Source organism: Mirounga leonina, unplaced genomic scaffold (assembly GCF_011800145.1).
Source record: "Mirounga leonina isolate KUSES-001 unplaced genomic scaffold, KU_Mleo_1.0 Mir_91, whole genome shotgun sequence".
In the NCBI taxonomy this organism is placed as follows: domain Eukaryota; kingdom Metazoa; phylum Chordata; class Mammalia; order Carnivora; family Phocidae; genus Mirounga; species Mirounga leonina.
The window spans coordinates 39,716,843-39,727,612 of record NW_023270839.1 but is presented as its reverse complement, the minus strand read 5'-3'; the positions used below and the strand labels follow the sequence as shown (position 1 = coordinate 39,727,612).

General features: G+C 39.4%; 1 non-coding gene across 1 annotated transcript; it reads right to left on the bottom strand.

Moving 5' to 3' along the window:
- Nucleotides 1-355: 355 nt before the first annotated feature.
- LOC118003815 lies at nucleotides 356-475 on the bottom strand. The gene has a single exon (XR_004677431.1). It is a non-coding gene; the product is annotated as a U5 spliceosomal RNA (small nuclear RNA).
- Nucleotides 476-10,770: the final 10,295 nt, after the last annotated feature.

The following is a 10,770-nucleotide window of genomic DNA, read 5'->3' as shown; positions in this document are numbered from 1 at the left end:
CGTATTCAGAACCCCTTAGGTGCAGAAAAGTTACTAACTTCTCACAAAAAGTACCATGAAACTCAAAAAAAAAAAAAAAAAAAAAAAAAACTATGCTAAGCAAAAAAATAGAGTAGAACAAGGCACACCTAACCCCAAATACCGGCTTACAAAAAAAAAAGCAATTAAAAAAAAATTTTATTCTACTTCAATAATACTGTCAAAAGTAAAAAACATACTGCATACAGCACGTAACTCCGCATACTAACCACGAAAAAAAACCACATTTTAAGAACGTTGTACTGAAAAAGACTATCAGCCCATCTGACTTGCCAGGCAATAACGTATAGTTAATCTTTATTTCGACTTTGAACGTAGCCTTAGTTTAAGAAACAAGGCCTCGAAAAATTGGATTAAGACTCAGAATAATTTCTCTCCACGGAAATCTTTAGTAAAAGGCGAAAGATTTATACGATCTGAAGAGAAACCAGAGCATAAGGCAACAATTCCCTAACTCATTTTTCAGCAAAACCCAACTCCTAATACGCTGAGGGTGGCTATTTGTCACAAGAGTTAGTGCCTGCAGAAATTTATCCCAGGAATTCTGAAAATAACATCCTCACACTTAGAAAAGACAAATAAGATTTTTTTTAATTGAAAACAATTATACTGTTCGCAGTGTATTATGGGTATGCAAATGAAGCTGACTAATTTTCCTTACTGACTCCGGAAGTCTTAGTATTCAAAACGTTGCTCTGGGGCCACCTTTAAGGGCCAAAGCGAAGACTCAGTTCTCTGACATCTAAATTTTGTCCTGGTTAACTAGAGTCATTCTGATTTTGTCTGTTCCTACATTGGGACTTTGAGTATGATTTGTTTTATTTTTAAAATAGATTTTATTTTATTTATTTTTTAAAATTTATATTCAATTAGTCAAGGTATAGTATTTTATTTATTTATTCCAGGGGGCTGGGTAGCAGAGGAAGAGGGACTAGCCGACACCCGTGCTGAGCCTGGTGCCATGGCAGGGCTCAGTCCCACCACCCTGAGATCATGACCTGAGCCAAAATCAAGAGTCTGACACTCAATCAACTGAGCCACCCAGGTGTCCCTAAAGATTTTATTCGTGAGTAATCTCTATACCCAAGGTGGGGCCTTAACTTACAACCCTGAGATCAAGAATTGCTTGCTCCACCAACTGAGCCAGCCAGGTACTTGACTAATACAGACTTTTAAAAATTGCAATTCATAATTGCTTATTATTGGTATATAGTAATGCAAATGACTTTTATTTCTCACTCTTGCATTCAGCAATCTTAAACTCTAGTTCTGATGATTGTAGATTCTATTGGATGTTGTATGTAGACAAGCATATCATCTGAAAGTGACAACTTTGTTTTCCCTTATAAATCTATACTTTTTATTATTTCTTTTTCTTGACTGATTTAACTGGTTGGGAAATCTAATAGAGACATTGGACTGAAGCAATGATAGTGGGTATCTTTTTCTTATTCTGGTCATAGCTTTCATTGGACCACCATTAAGTGTGAAATTTGCTGTAGATAGGTGGGGCTTCATGGGCAGGGTCTATGCAGGTACCCTGTGCTCATAAGACCCCAGCTCTGCAGTCGCTTTCATTAAATTCATAGTAATTTTGAACAAAGGTCCTGAATCTTCATTTTGTACTGGGCCTCAAAAGGATTCTGGTAGAAACTCTTCCTTTTTTTTTTTTTTTTTTTTTTTTTAAGATTTATTTATTTGAGAGAGAGATCACGAGCAGGGGAAGGCATAGAGGGAGAAGCAGACTCCCCACTGAGCAGGGAGCCTGATGCAGGACTCCATCCCAGGACCCTGGGATCATGACCTGAGCTGAAGGCAGACGCCTAACCCCCTGAGCCACCCAGGCTCCCCTAGAAACTCTTCTAATTAAGCTAGTTCCATTCTATTCTGGGTTTGCTGTGATTTTTTTTCTTGTAGTACAGGTTGGTATTGAGATACTCGTAAGTTTTCTCTTTTAATCTATTAATGTGGAAAATTACATTCACAGATTTTCTATGATAAATCATCCCTGTGGTCATAGCCTCATAGCCTGAACTCTATTCAGCAATCATGTATTAAAAAAAAATTTTTTTTTTTAAGATTTTATTTATTTGTGAGAGAGAGAATGAGAGACAGAGAGCATGAGAGGGAGGAGGGCCAGAGGGAGAAGCAGACTCCCTGCTGAGCAGGGAGCCCGATGCGGGACTCGATCCAGGGACTCCAGGATCATGACCTGAGCCGAAGGCAGTCGCTTAACCAACTGAGCCACCCAGGCGCCCGCAATCATGTATTTTTAAATACACTTTATTGTTTAGAAAAGTTTTAAATTTACAGAAAAGATGTGAAAATAGTGCAGATTTCTATATATCACACACACATTTGCCCCATCACTAACATGTTATTATTAGTATGATACACTTGTTAATAAATGAATCAGTTTATTCAGATTTGTTTAGTTTTTATCTAATGTCTTTTTTCTGTTCAAGCATCCTCTCCAGGATACTATATTATATTTAGTTCTCATGTCTCCTTAGAGTCCTCTCTAGGCTGTATGTTTCTTAGACTTTCCTTGTTTTGATGACCTTGATAGTTTTGAGGCATACTGGTAAGATATTTTGTAGGATGTCCCTTTACTGGGACTTGTCTGATGTTTTTCTCATGATTATACTGGGGTAATGTGGTTTTTTTTAAAAAAGATTTTATTTATTTATTTGACAGAGAGACACAGCGAGAGAGGGAACGAACATAAGCAGGGGGAGTGGAAGAGGGAGAAGCAGGCTGCCCGCTGAGCAGGGAGCCCTGATGCGGGGCTTGATCCCAGGACCCTGGGATCATGACCTGAGCTGAAGGCAGATGCTTAACGACTGAGCCACCCAGGCGCCCCAAGGGGTAATGTGTTTTTGAGAGGAAAACTACGTAGATATATTGCCATTTTCATCACCTCATTTCAAGAGTACATGATTTATGATTTATCACTACTGATATGATGATATTAATCACCTCCAGAGAGGAGAGGAGCCTGGAGGTTGAATCAATGGCCAGTGATTTAATTAATTGTGCCTAAGTGATGAAGCCTCCATAAAAACCCAAGAAGGATGAGGTTCAGAGAGCTTCAGGATTGGTGGATACAAGGGAGATGCAAGGGAGAGCAGTGTACCCAGAGAGAGTATGGAAAGCATCCCTTCCCACATACTTTGGGCTATGTATCTCTTCCATATGGCTGTTCTTGAGTTATATCTTTTTATAACAGTAATCTAGTAAGTAAACTGTTTTCCTGAATTCTGTGAGTCACTCTAGCAAATTAATCAAATCTGAGGAGGGGGGTCATGAGAACCTCCAATTTATAGTTGGCTGGTCAGAGGCACAGGTGATAGCCTGGATTTGCCATTGCAGCAAAAAATTATGAGAGATGCAAAGAAACAGATAAAGTATGACCTATACGTTGGGAAAAAAAGCAGTCAACAAAAACTGCCTGTGAGGGTGCCTGGGTGGCTCAGTCGTTAGGCGTCTGCCTTCGGCTCAGGTCATGATCCCAGGGTCCTGGGATCGAGCCCCGCATCGGGCTCCCTGCTCAGCGGGAAGCCTGCTTCTCCCTCTTTCACTCCCCCTGCTTGTGTTCCCTCTCTCGCTGTGTCTCTCTGTCAACTAAATAAAATCTTAAAAAAAAAAAAACTGCCTGTGAAAGCAACCAGATATTGAGTTTAACAGAAAAAGACTTGAAAGTAGCTATTACAAATATGTTTAAGGAAGTAAAGTAAGGTATGAGGACAATGTTACATCAAATAGAGAATATTAATAAAGGGATAAAAATTATCTAAAAATAAACAAATGGAAATGATGGAATTGAAAAGTACAGTAATTAAAATGAAAAAATTCACCACAGGGATTCATAGTAGATGTTAACTAGCAGAAGAAAGAACTAGCAAACTTGAAGATAGATCAATAGAGATTATGTAATCCAAAGAACAGAGAGGAAAACAATGAAGAAAAATTAACAGAGCCTCAGAGAAATGTGGCACACCACTAAACACACCAACATATGTGTAGTGGGAGTACCAGAAGGAGAGAAGAGAGAAAGGAGCAGAAAAAAATATTTGAAGAAATGATAGCTGAAAACTTACCAAATTATAGAAAAACAATCATTTTCATATCCAGGAAGCCCAGTGAATTCCATAGAGAATATATTCAAAGAGATCCACTAACAGACACATCATAGTAAAAATGCCAAAAGCCAAAGACAAGGAGGGAATCTTTTTTTTTTTTTTTAATTTTTATTTTAGATAGGCTCCATGCCCAACATGGGGCTTGAGCTCACAATCCTGAGATCACAAACTCTACCAACTGAGCCAGCCGGGCGCCCCAAGGAGTGAATCTTGAAACAGCAAGAGAAAAATAAATCATCACTTACAACAGAACCCAAATGAAGTTAACAGCAACAATGGCAGGCAGAAGGCCCTGAGATAACATGTTCAAAGTGCTCAAAGAAGGGGCACCTGGGTGGTGCAGTCGGTTAAGCATGCAACTCTTGGTTTTGGCTCAGGTCATGATCTCAGGGTTGTGAGATCGAGCCCTGAGTCCCAGCTCCATGCTAAGCATGGAGTCTGCTTGGGATTCTCTCTCCCTCTCCCTCTGCCCCTCCTGCTCATGCTCTCTCTCTCAAACAAATAAATCTTTTCTAGAAAAAGTGCTCAAAGAAAAAACTGCCAACCAGATTCCTATATCCAACAAAACTATATTTTAAAAATGAAGGAGGGGTGCCTGGGTGGCTCAGTCGTTAAGCATCTGACTTCGGCTCAGGTCATGATCTCTTGGTCCTGGGATCGAGCCCTGCCTCTGGCTCCCCCCTCAGTGGGGAGTCTGCTTGTCCCTCTCCCTCTACCCCTCCTCCTGCTCATGCTCTCTCTCTCTCTCAAATAAATAAATAAATCTTAAAAAAAAAAAAGCGGGGCGCCTGAGTGGCTCAGTCGTTAAGCGTCTGCCTTCGGCTCAGGTCATGATCCCAGGGTCCTGGGATCGAGCCCCACATCGGGCTCCCTGCTCGGCGGAGAGCCTGCTTCTCCCTCTCCCACTCCCCCTGCTTGTGTTCCTGCTCTCGCTATCTCTCTGTTAAATAAATAAATAAAATCTTAAAAAAAAAAAAAAGCAATTATATAAAACAACATGTATATAATGTATTGTTGGACCTATCACATAGAAATGTAATATATTTGCCATTAAGAGCACATAGAGTTTGTGTGGGAGCAAAGCTGTATTGAGCTAAAGAAATGTGTCCGGATGGTAACTGAAATCCAGAAGAATAAATAAAGACAACCAGAAATGATAAATAAGAAGAATATTATAACAAAAGTGATAAATATATACTTGCTCTCTTATCTTCTCTCACCTTCTTTAAAAAGACATAAAATTATATAAAGTAATAATGGTAACAATGTTTTGTTTGGCTTGTAACATTTATAGGTATGATCTAACAATAAGACTACAAAAAGGGGGTAAGGAAAGAGAGCTATATAGGAGTAACATTTTTATATATTGCAGGAATTAAGTTAGTAAAAATCTGAAGTTGATTCTGATAAATAAGGTATGTATGGTAAGCCCTAGAGAAATCACTAGGGAAATTACTAAAAAAAATCATTTGAGGACTTAAAATGCTAAACTAGAAAATATTCATTTAATGCAAAAAGAAACCAGTAAAAGTAAGAATAGAGGAACATAAAAGAATGAGACACATAGAAAACAAAAAGTTAAATAAATATGTGTTCAAGTATATCAATGATAACATTAAATGTGAATGGATTAAACAATTCAACCAAAAGGCAGAGATTGTCAGACTTGATTTAAAACAAACAAACAAACAAGATCCATCTATATTCTGTCTACTGGAGACATGCTAGATTCAAAGATACAAATAGATTGAAAATAAAAGCTGGAGGGTGCCTGGATGACTCAGTTGATTAAGCGTCTACCTTCTCATGTCAGGATCCCAGGGTCCTGGGATTGCACCCCACATTGAGCAGGGAGCCTGCTTCTCCCTCTCCCTCTGCCTGCCACTCACTCTGCTTGTGCTCTCTCTCTCTGTCAAATAAATAAAATCTTAAAAAAGAAAAGAAAAGAAAAGCTGGAAAAAGATATATCACACATATAGCAAACGAAAGCTGGAATGATTATCCTAATTTCAGACAAAATAGACTTTATTTATTTATTTATTTATTTATTTTTAAAGATTTTATTTATTTGCGAGAGAGAATGAGAGACAGAGAGCATGAGAGGGAGGAGGGTCAGAGAGACAGAGAGCATGAGAGGGAGGAGGGTCAGAGGGACAGAGAGCAGACTCTCCACTGAGCAGGGAGCCCGATGCGGGACTCGATCCCAGGACTCCAGGATCATGACCTGAGCCGAAGGCAGTCGCTTAACCGACTGAGCCACCCAGGCGCCCCAAAATAGACTTTAAAACAAAAAAAAATGTTACTAGAGATAGGGACATTTTGTAATTTTAAAAAGGCCAATCCGTCAGGAAGATATAACAATTATAAACAAATAAGCACCTAATAAGGGAACATCAAAATACATGAAGCAAAAACTAACAAAAATGGACAATTCAACAATAATAGAGACTTCAATATTCCACTTTAAATATTAGAACAACTAGACAATCAATAAGGAAATGTAAGATTTGAAAACATTGTAGGGGCACCTGGGTGGCTCAGTTGTTAAGTGTCTGCCTTTGGCTCAGGTCATGATCCCAGGGTCCTGGGATTGAGCCCTGGGTCAGGCTCCCTACTCAGCAGGGAACCTGCTTCTTCCTCTCCCCCTCCCCCTGCTTGTGTTCCCTCTCTCACTGTCTCTCTGTCAAATAAAATAAATAAAATCTTAAAAAAAAAAGAATGAAAAGAAAACATTGTAAACCAACTAGACCTGAGAGACAACCATATAGAACATTTGATCCAACAACGGCAGAAGATACATTTTTCTCAGGTGCTCATGGAACAGTCTCTAGGATAGGAGTATGGTGGGCCATAACACGAAGCTCAATAAATTTAAAAGGATAGAAGTAATACAACAATGTTCTCTGATCACAATGAAATGAACCTAGAAATCAGTAACAGGAAGAAATTTGAGAAACTCACAAACAGGCAGAAATTAAATGACACACTCCTACATAACCAATGTGTCAAGAAAGAGATCAAAAGAGAAATTAGAGAACACTTTGAGATGAATGAAAATGAAGATACAACATATCAAAGCTCATGGAATGCAGCTGTACAGCAGTGCTTAGAGGGAATTTTGTAAATTTATAACTTACAAATTTTCTAAAGCAGTACTTAGAGGAAAATTTATAGATGTAAATGCCTACATTAAGAAAAAAGGTCTCTTGGGGCGCCTGGGTGGCTCAGTCGTTAGGCGTCTGCCTTCGGCTCAGGTCATGATCCCAGGGTCCTGGGATCGAGCCCCGCATCGGGCTCCCTGCTCAGCAGAAAGCCTGCTTCTCCCTCTCCCACTCCCCCTGCTTGTGTTCCCTCTCTCACTGTGTCTCTCTCTGTCAAATACATAAATAAAATAAAATCTTAAAAAAAAAAAAAGAAAAAAGTTCTCAAAACAATAAATTAATAGGTCTCAAAGTAATAAATTTTCACCTTAACGCACTCAAAAAAGAAGAGCAAACTAAATCTGAACAAGCAGGGAGAAGGAAAGGAAAAGATTGGAGCAGAACTTAATGAAATAAAGACTGTTAAATAATAGAGCAAACAATGAAACCAAAAGCTGGTTCATGGATAACACCAACAGAAGTGACAAACCTTTAGCTAGATTGACCAAGAAGAAAGAAGACTCAAATGTTTAAAATCAGGGGCACCTGGCTGCCTCAGTTGGAAGAGCATGTGACTCTTGATCTCAGTGTTGCAAACTGGAGCTCCATGTTGGGTGTAGAGATTACTTAAAAATAACATCTTAAAAAAAACCTCAAACATTTAAGGGGTGCTTGGGTGGCTCAGTTGGCTAAGCATCTGACTCTTGAGTTCAGCTCAGGTCATGATCTCAGGGGATCGGGCCCCACATCGGGCTCCAGCGCTCAGCTCTGAGTCTGCTTGGGATTCTCCCTCTTCCTTTATCCCTCCCCCCACTCATACTCTCTCTCTCTCTCTCAAATTAAAACAAAACAAAACAAAAACCATTTAAAATCAGGGGTGCCTGGCTGGCTTAGTTGGTAGAGTATATGACTCTTGATCATGGAGTCATGAGTTTGAGCCCCACATTGGGTATAGAGATTACTTTTAAAAAATCTTTAAAAAAATCTAAAATCAGAAATGAAGTAAGGGACATTACTACCTACCTTTTGAAAGTGAAAAGAATTATAGAATACTATGAACAACTGTATTTCAATAAATTAGATAACAGGTGAAATAGTCAAATTCTTAAAGACTCATGCTATCAAAACTGACTCAAGAAGAATAGACATCTGAGTAGACCTGTTACAAGTGAAGAGATTGAATTAGTAAAAAAAACAAACCAAGACCAAAACCAAAAACTACCCACAACAAAAAGCCCAGGTTCGCCTGGCTTTACTGCTGAATTCTACCAAACATTTAAACAAGAATTAATACCAATTTTTCACAAATTCGTTCAAAAAATAGGAGTGAACACTTCCCAATTCATTCTATGAGGCCAATATTACTGTGATTTCAAAACCATACAGAAACATCACAAGAAAACTACAGAGCAATATTTTTATGAATATGGATGCAAAGTCCTCAACAAAATGCTAGCAAACCTAAATCCAGCAACATATAAAAAGAATCATGCACCTACTAAGTATGTGGGATTTATCCCCCAAAATGCAAGGTTGGTTTAACCATCTGAAAATCAACGTAATACACTTATATCAATAGAAAAAAAACAAAAACCACATGATCATCCTAATAGATGCAGGAAAAGTACTTGACAAAGTGCAACACTCTTGCACGAGAAAAACACTCAACAAACTAGGAATAGAAGGGAACTTCCTCAACCTGGCAAAGGGCATATGTGGCAAAACCCACAGCTAACATCATGCTCAGAAAAAGTATTCATGCTTTCCTGGTAAGATCAGGAACAAGACAAAATATATGCTGTCACTTCCATTCAACATTGTACTGGAGGTGCTAGTCAGGGCATTTGGGCAAGATAAATAAATAAAAAGTATCTGAACTGGAAAGAAAGAAGCAAAACTATATTCACGGATGACAGGATCTTATATATATACAACCTAAAAATCTACAAAAAAGCTATTAGAACTGGTAAACAAGTTCAATAAATTTGGAGGATATAGGATTGATATATAAAAAGCAATTATATTTCTCTACACTGGTAATGAACACTCTAAAATGAAATTAAGAAATTATTCCACTCACACCATGAGAAAGAATGAAATATTTAGGAATAAATTTAAAGAAGCACAAGACTTATACTCAGAAAACTACAGAACATTGCTGAAAAAAGTTTTAAAGATCTGAATAAATGGAGAAACATCCCATGCTCATGTACTGCAAGTACTAACTGCATAGGATTTGTTTTGAATGTGACGAAAATGTTTCAAATTGACTGCAGTGATGGTTGCATGTATCCGTGAAGATACTAAAAACTATTAAATTTTACACTTTAAATGGGTGAATTGTATGGGCTGTGGATTATATACTTCAATAAAGCTGTTTTTTTTTTTTAAGTTTTTATTTTAATTCCAGTTAGTTAATATACAGTGTTATATTCGTTTCAGGTGAATAAAGCTGTTTTTTAAAAATATAAGAAGTAAATAAACAGGGGCTCCTGTCTGGCTCAGTTGATCTCAGGGCTGTGAGTTTGAGGCCCACGTTGGGGTAGAGATTATTAAAAAATAAATAAACTTAAAAAAAAAAGGAAAGGAAATAAACACAGTGATAACTCAGCTTGCTTTGTAGAGTGCCCAGACTCTGAGCATTGCATCCCCAGAGTGGTTCCCACACCCCCTTGGGATGTGGGTGTTTCACTATGATTCTCATTTCATGTGTGAGAAAAAATATATAGAGAAAAGCAAATTCCATGTTTTCATCCAACAAACGATCCTTGAAGCCAAGGAGTTGGCCCTAAGAGGCCACAGTGAAGAAGTGGAATAAAGGAGGGTTCCCAGGTCTCCTGTCCTACTGTTGCCGGCTCTGCCTTTCTGGGCCTGAACTTCAGCAGCCTGGGTTGGCTCCTGGGTCCCACGAGGTCCTGGGGGCACCAGGGGTCTTGTCTGAGGACGTGAGGCTCCAAGACACTTGTTCGTGCATCTGGACCAGTCTGGGCCTCATAGCAACCAGGGGTTTGATGAGGACTCCTGGGAGCAGTCCGCATTCATTGCCTGATCTGGGAAGCCCTGTGGTGTTGGGGCGAGGAGGGAGGGGTCCAGTATTACTGCTCTTCCTCCCAAAGTCATACATACGTCCAAAGTCATGGACCACCTCTTCTCTGAAGCCAGAGCCCAGCTCAGCCTGGACGGGGAATCCGGAGGGGAAGTTCCTCTATCAGAAGATGCTGGGGTGTGGGAGTGGGGGGCCAGGATTTTGAGGGGCGTCTTGGTCTAGGAATTAGCAACTACCTGTGTTTCGATTTCCAGGTGACCATGAGGCCAAACTGGGGTTTTCTCTAATGGGGTTGTGAATTGGGAGAGGGGATGGGAGTCCAGTCCCTTCCCTTCCGCAGGGTTAGGTCAACCTCCCCTCTGGCCTCCCCCATTATTTGTCTCTCCGGGCTCTCTTTCTGAGA